Source organism: Rhincodon typus, unplaced genomic scaffold, assembly GCF_021869965.1.
Source record: "Rhincodon typus isolate 14 unplaced genomic scaffold, sRhiTyp1.1 hic_rhity00010224, whole genome shotgun sequence".
NCBI lineage: Eukaryota > Metazoa > Chordata > Chondrichthyes > Orectolobiformes > Rhincodontidae > Rhincodon > Rhincodon typus.
In genome coordinates this window covers 1298-7725 of record NW_025975862.1, presented here as the reverse complement: position 1 = coordinate 7725, position 6428 = coordinate 1298, and the positions used below count along the sequence as shown (strand labels likewise).

General features: G+C 37.7%; 1 long non-coding RNA gene across 1 annotated transcript; it reads left to right on the top strand.

The window, feature by feature from the left end:
* Positions 1–2368: 2368 nt before the first annotated feature.
* Positions 2369–4540, top strand: LOC125482435. The gene is made up of 4 exons (XR_007261639.1): positions 2369–2425; positions 2912–2950; positions 3432–3479; positions 4493–4540. It is a non-coding gene; the product is annotated as an uncharacterized LOC125482435 (long non-coding RNA).
* Positions 4541–6428: the final 1888 nt, after the last annotated feature.

Here is a 6428-nt window from a genome sequence, read left to right as displayed (position 1 = left end):
GGAGGACAATAGAAGGCTGTTCAGTTCTTTGTGCTTGTTCAGGTTTTTTGAAAGAGTGTTCAGTTATACTCAAAACCAAGAAAAATAAAAAAAATCTTTTCAATAGTGAAACAATCAGCTAACGATGCATTTTACAGCCAGTGGAGGAACTAAGCGTAATTGTGAATGTATAGTTGGTCAGTGTCTAGACAATCATCAGACATTCGAACTGATGTAGGCCATTTGGTTCTTAATTCTGTTCTTGGCCTGCCTAATAGTCACAACTCCAATTTTCTACCATTTCCCCAACACTTGATTCCCTCACAGATTAAAATAAAATCTGTTCGTTTCAACGTTGAATATATTTAATGACGCAACCCCGACCTCCAGGTCTGCTGAGTTTCTCCAGCACTGTCTGTTTTATTTCAGATTTCCATTATGTGCAGTATTTAATATTTATTAACAAAGGGAATGTTGATTGCCTTATAAATGACCCGTACGACCTCACAGATAACTGTAAATACGGGAAACTAAGCGTTGAGCCCATAAGAGAACATGTCCATGTGGGGTTGCAGAATCAAACATTTTCACAATACTTGCCTTCTGCAGAGTATCATTCATTGGCCAGAGCTGTGACGTTAGCTGGCCGGTTGAACTTTGCAAGCCAAACAGAACAATTCATCAGTCATGCAAATTTCACATGGTCCAATTTGGAGAATTGACGGCTTTTGGCAACAAATCAAAAGGAGCGAGAAGACGACACAGCCGTCGCTGTTACTCTATGTTCAAGCTGAGATGAGAAAGAAGCCTCGCTGCCATGACATCTGTCCCATTGTGAATGCTGAGGGTGATGTGTGCCAGAAGAGGGGCCACTCGAGGATGATTTGTTACAGCAGGAGGAGACTGCCATCCATGGGACACGTATCTAACATGTGACCATCCCAATCTGCACGTGTCTGTGAGGTTGCTGATACTAATGGGAGAAATTGTTAACCGCCTATAAGATATCTGGTGTACAGATACTCTGGTTCATTGCAGGAACTTAGATTTTGAATTTGACAATGGAGGAGTGTCTTTCCTGTCGAAGATCATATCATGTTCTGATAAATTCAATGCAACACTTTAACTTGTAAATAACATAAACAGCCAAAAAATGCTTTTGTTTAGATGAAAGCAGCACGGTTTCCAGCTCTTTCATTAGAAACACATAGTCACCAAACAAATTTCTGAAGAAGGGTCCCGACCCAAAATGTCAACTTTCCCGCTCCTCTGCTGCTGCTTGGCCTGCTGTGTACCTCCAGCTCCACACTTTGGTATCTAGTCCCCAGACATCATTGTAATGCATAAGTGCTAGTTTCAAAACCTGCTAGACGACTGGAATAAAGGTCCAGTGAAGCCAGTCTTGCTTCCCTGAATTGTGAAAGTGTCATGTTGTGTATTTTTACTTCTTATAGAGTAGACATCTAATTGCAAAATATTCTGAAGAAGGGTCCAGTCCCGAAACGTCAGCTTTCCTGCTCCTCTGATGCTGCTTGGCCTGCTGTGTACCTCCAGCTCCACACCTTGTTATCTCAGATTCTCCAGTTTCGTACAGTTCCTACTGTCTCTAATTGAAAAATATATTGTCCATAATTTCTTAGAACAATCAAATCCTTACGGTAAAGCTTGGCATAACATAGTAACTAATACCTATGACATTGATGGTGGCACAAATTATAGGCGCAGGCTGTTACCAACAGAGGTTAGTTTTGCAACATCAGTAGAGGTGGAGAGTTTTCAGACCCAAATTGAAACTGATTGTATGTTCTTCCTGGTTTCTGCCTACATATCGATTCGATAAAAGGCCACTGCACCAGATGAGTTCCACAGATTGTCAAGGCAAAATCTTCCATATTTTGCCTAACTGCTTATAATCTTTTTATTTGCAGGGAATGCTTGTTGCAATATTACCACATCATCTGTGACAGATAACTGTAAACTATTGTTTGGGACGTTTAAAATTTGAAAATGACAAGCGGACACCAATAGATAAAATGTTCCACATTGTTGAATGTATATTTTCTCCTTCCTATCAAAGCAAATTTCTTTCCAGTGGCTACAGTTTGCTCTAGACCCATGAACATGACTAAAACCACCTAAAATGTCTATAAATTTGTATTGGGATGAGATGTTGCTTCAAATCATCACAGACAAATTATGTTAAAAGCATTGTCAAAGGGAATAGTTATATCTATTAAACTCAAGAAAAATTGAACATTCTACAAAATAGTCCTTCAGGAGCTTGCTTTATTAAAATAATTTTGGCTTTGTCCTTACCTGAGGACAATTCACTTATGAATGATGCATGCAGGGTTTGGCTGTTGATTGTCTGAACTGAAATCAAGTCCTTCTATTACAGCGGACCACGTAACACTTACTGGGACATCATCTCCATCAAACACAACAGGTATAGAAAATAGCTTCCTTGTAACTATTCACAACATTAGAAAACTGCTGTTGAAATAGATTAATATGATACATAAAGAGCTTGTTCCTGTAAAATGAATTTAAATGTGTGCTAATCTGTGTACAATTTATAAAGTATTGTTTACAGACCCGTAGAAAATGTGAATCTATTGAATGTTGGATCTGAAATCCTATACTTCCCTTCTCGTCAAAACCACATGCACTACTGGAGCATCAATTCTACAGATTCTACCCTCATTTCATTTCCCATTAGCATCTCCTTTGAGCTGCTCATAAAGTTTTGGAGAGATAGAGAATTTGTCACATAAAATTACCTTGTAAAACAGTATGCAACTGATGTGGCATATTCAGAAAACATCAATAAAACATTGATCAAGTGCCTTTAAAAAGCATGTCTTGCCCCACCACCATCAGTACAAATGAAAAATTCCTACATTCTGCCTAACTACTTGTAATCTTTCCACAGGGAATTCCTTTACCAATGCAGCCATTTCAGCTTTGACAGGTAAGGCAAATAGGTGTTTGAGAAATTTTTGTTTTGAAAATGACAGCTGTATGTTGATTGAAATGTATGAAATTGGATGTCTTTGCAATCTAGGCTATGACAACTTTCTGAGCAAGAATAATTTATGCTCATCACCTTTCTCGTACTTAAAATACTTGTCTTTAAGTTTGCTCTCCAATGGTTATAGTGTCCCGTACATCTAGAATTGCGACCATAATCTCAAAAACTGTCTATCACTTGTGTTGGGAATAGGTGTTGCTTCTGATCAGCAGAGACAAATTTTGTTAAATGCATTGTTAAAGGGAATAGTTGAATCGATTAAACTCAGGAAAAAGTGAACATTCTACAAAAGGGTCCTTAAGGACGTTATTTATTAATATAATTTATCCATGTCCTAACCTGAGGACAATTCACACATAAATGCTGCAGGCAGGGTTTGCCTGTTGATTGTCTGAACTGAAGTTATATGCTTCTCTTACAGAGAACAGCACGGCACTTACTGGGACATCATCTCCAGCAAACGCAACAGGTACAGAAAATGGGCTCTTTGTAACTATTCAGAACACTAGAAAACTGTTGTTGAAATAGATTAATAGGATATATAAAGAGCTTGTTTCTGTATAATGAATTTATATGTGTGTTAATCTGTGGACAACTTTAAAAACTGGTGTCGCAGACCTGTGGGAAATGGGAAGTTTTTCAATGTTGGGTCTGAAATCATGTACTCCCCTTTTATTGAACACCACACGTACAACTGGGGCATCAATTCTACAAATTCTGTCTTCTGTTCATTTGCTATTAGCATCTTTCAGCTGAACGTTAAGCTCTGGAAAGAAAAAGAATATATCACATAAAAGTATCTTTTAAAATGGCATGTTACTGATGTGGCACACTCAGAAAATATCAATAATAGCGGAAGAAATACTAATCAAGTGCTTTTAAAAAGCATGACTTGCCACACCACAGTCAGTGTAAATGAAAATCCCTTACATCCTACACATCACTTGGAATCTTTTTACAGGGAATTCCTTTACCAATGCAGCCATGTCACCTATGACAGATAATGCAAATAGGTGTTTGAGAAATTTTGATTTTGAAAATGACAGCTGTATGTTGATTGAAATGCAGGAAAATGGTTGTGTTTTCAATCTAGGCTATGACAACTTTCTGAGCAAGAATAATTTATCTTCATCACCTTTCTGGTACTTAAAATACTTGTCTTTAAGTTTGCTCTCCAGTGGTTATAGTGTCCTGTAGATGTACAATTACAACCATAATCTCAACAACTATCTATCACTTGTATTGGGAATAGATGTTGCTTCCGATCAGCACAGACAAATTTTGTTCAATGCATTGTTAAAGGGAATAGTTGAATTGATTAAACGCGGGGAAAAAATGAACATCTACAAAAGGGTCCTTAGGACATTATTTTATTAATATAATTTAGCCATGTCCTAACCTGAGGACAATTTACAGATGAATACAGCAGGCAGGGTTTGGCTGTTAATTGTTTGATGTGAAATCATGTATTTCCCTTTACAGAGAACAGCACAACAGTTAATAGGCCATCACTTCCATGGGACAGAACAGGTACTGAAAATGAACTCTTTTTAATGACTGAGAATGTAAGAAAACATTGTTGAAATTTGAGCTGATCAGAACCGCTGGAAGCTCAATTTGTGATTTATTATCAATTCAGGCAGGACAGAAAGAGGCTGCCCTGTCCTTTGAATCTGTACAGGTTTTTTGAAAGAGTGTTCAATTATATTGGACAGTCAGAAAAGCAAAACTATATCTTTTCAGTAATGAAACAATCAGCTAAATGATTTGAAACAATGCGTCTTCCAGCCAGTGGAACAGACTGAGCAGTAAATTGTGTGAATATTTGGTAGGTATTTAGAAGACCATCAGACATAGGAACAGAAGTAAGTCATTTGATTCTTCAAGACTGGTCATGGCCCATACTTTCCTACCACTTCCCCAACACTTGCTTCTCTTACAGATTATAAAAAAATCTGTTTCAGCCTTGAATATATTTAATGACCCAACACTTTCAGCCAGGTTTGTTGACTTTCTCCAGCACTGTCGGCTTTTATTGAAGTTTTGCATTCTCTTCAGTATTTTATCTTTATTAACAAGGAGAATATTAATTGCTTTGTAAATGAGCTGTCCAAGTTCACTCTAAATGGAGGAAATGAAGTGATGAGCTCATAGGAGACCATGTCCATGTGGGCTTTCAGGATCAGATATTTAAACAATACTTGCCTTCTGCAGAGGATCATTCATTGGCCAAAGCAGTGTCATTAACAGGCAAGCCAAACAGAACAATTTACCAGCCCAGCAAATTTCACATGGCCCAATTGTAGAAGTAAAGGTCGTTGGCAACGAATTAGAACAAGTGAGTAGATGGTTCAGCCATTGTCATTTCTATGTGATTATGTCGAGGTGGAAAACAAGCCTCACTGACATGACAATTCCCTTTTGTGAATGCTGAGTGTCATGTATGCCATTATAGGGGCCAGTTGAGGATGATTTGTTACAGCAGGAGGGATCTACCATCTACAGGGCACATATCTAAACCCTGACTATCGAAATTTGCACATATCTGCGAAGTCAATGATACTAAAGAATGAAATGTATCCTTCTTGAGAAAAGTCGTTGCACTCAAAGAAGATATGTGGTTGCAGACATTCTGGTTCTTGGCAGGAACTCAGATTTTGAATTTGACAAAAGAGGAAGAGTGTCTTTTCTTTCAAAGTCCATATCATAGTTGGAGCATAATTGTCTCCAACAGACTTCCATTCAACTTCAAGGCACAAGAGACTCTGGGGAGTACAAGTAGGGTTAGTTTAAAATGTGAATAGCTGTTTGAAAGATTTAAGAGTGTGTAATTAAAGGTTATAATACCTACTCTGCTCATTGTTACTCTGTATCATCAATAACGTCAAGTAATGTTAGATCACATGTAGGTGGAACGCGAGAGGGGAATGTTCTGATTAAGTCAATGCAATAATTTAACTTGTAAATAATGTAAACAGCCAATAAATGCTTTTCTTGAGATTAAAGCAATATAGTTTCCATCTCTTTCATTGGAAACATATTGTCCCCAAACATCATCATAATGCATATGTGCTAATTTCAAAACCACTGAGACTACTGGAATAAAGGTCCAGTGAAACCAATCTTGGTCCCGTGAATTGTGAAAGTGCCACCTTGTGTACTGACACTTCTTGTAGAGTAGGAGACTAATGGCAGAACATATCATCTCTAATTTCATACAACAATCAACGCTTGGTGTAACTTCATAACTAAAGTCTATGACATTGATAGTGGCACAAATTATGGGCCCAGGCTGTTATCAATACACGTCAGTTTTGCAAAATCAGTAAAGGTGGAGATTTTCCAGAATCAAATTGGAACTGGTTATATATTCTACCAGTTTTCTGCCTTCATGTCAATTCAATAAAAGGCCACTGCA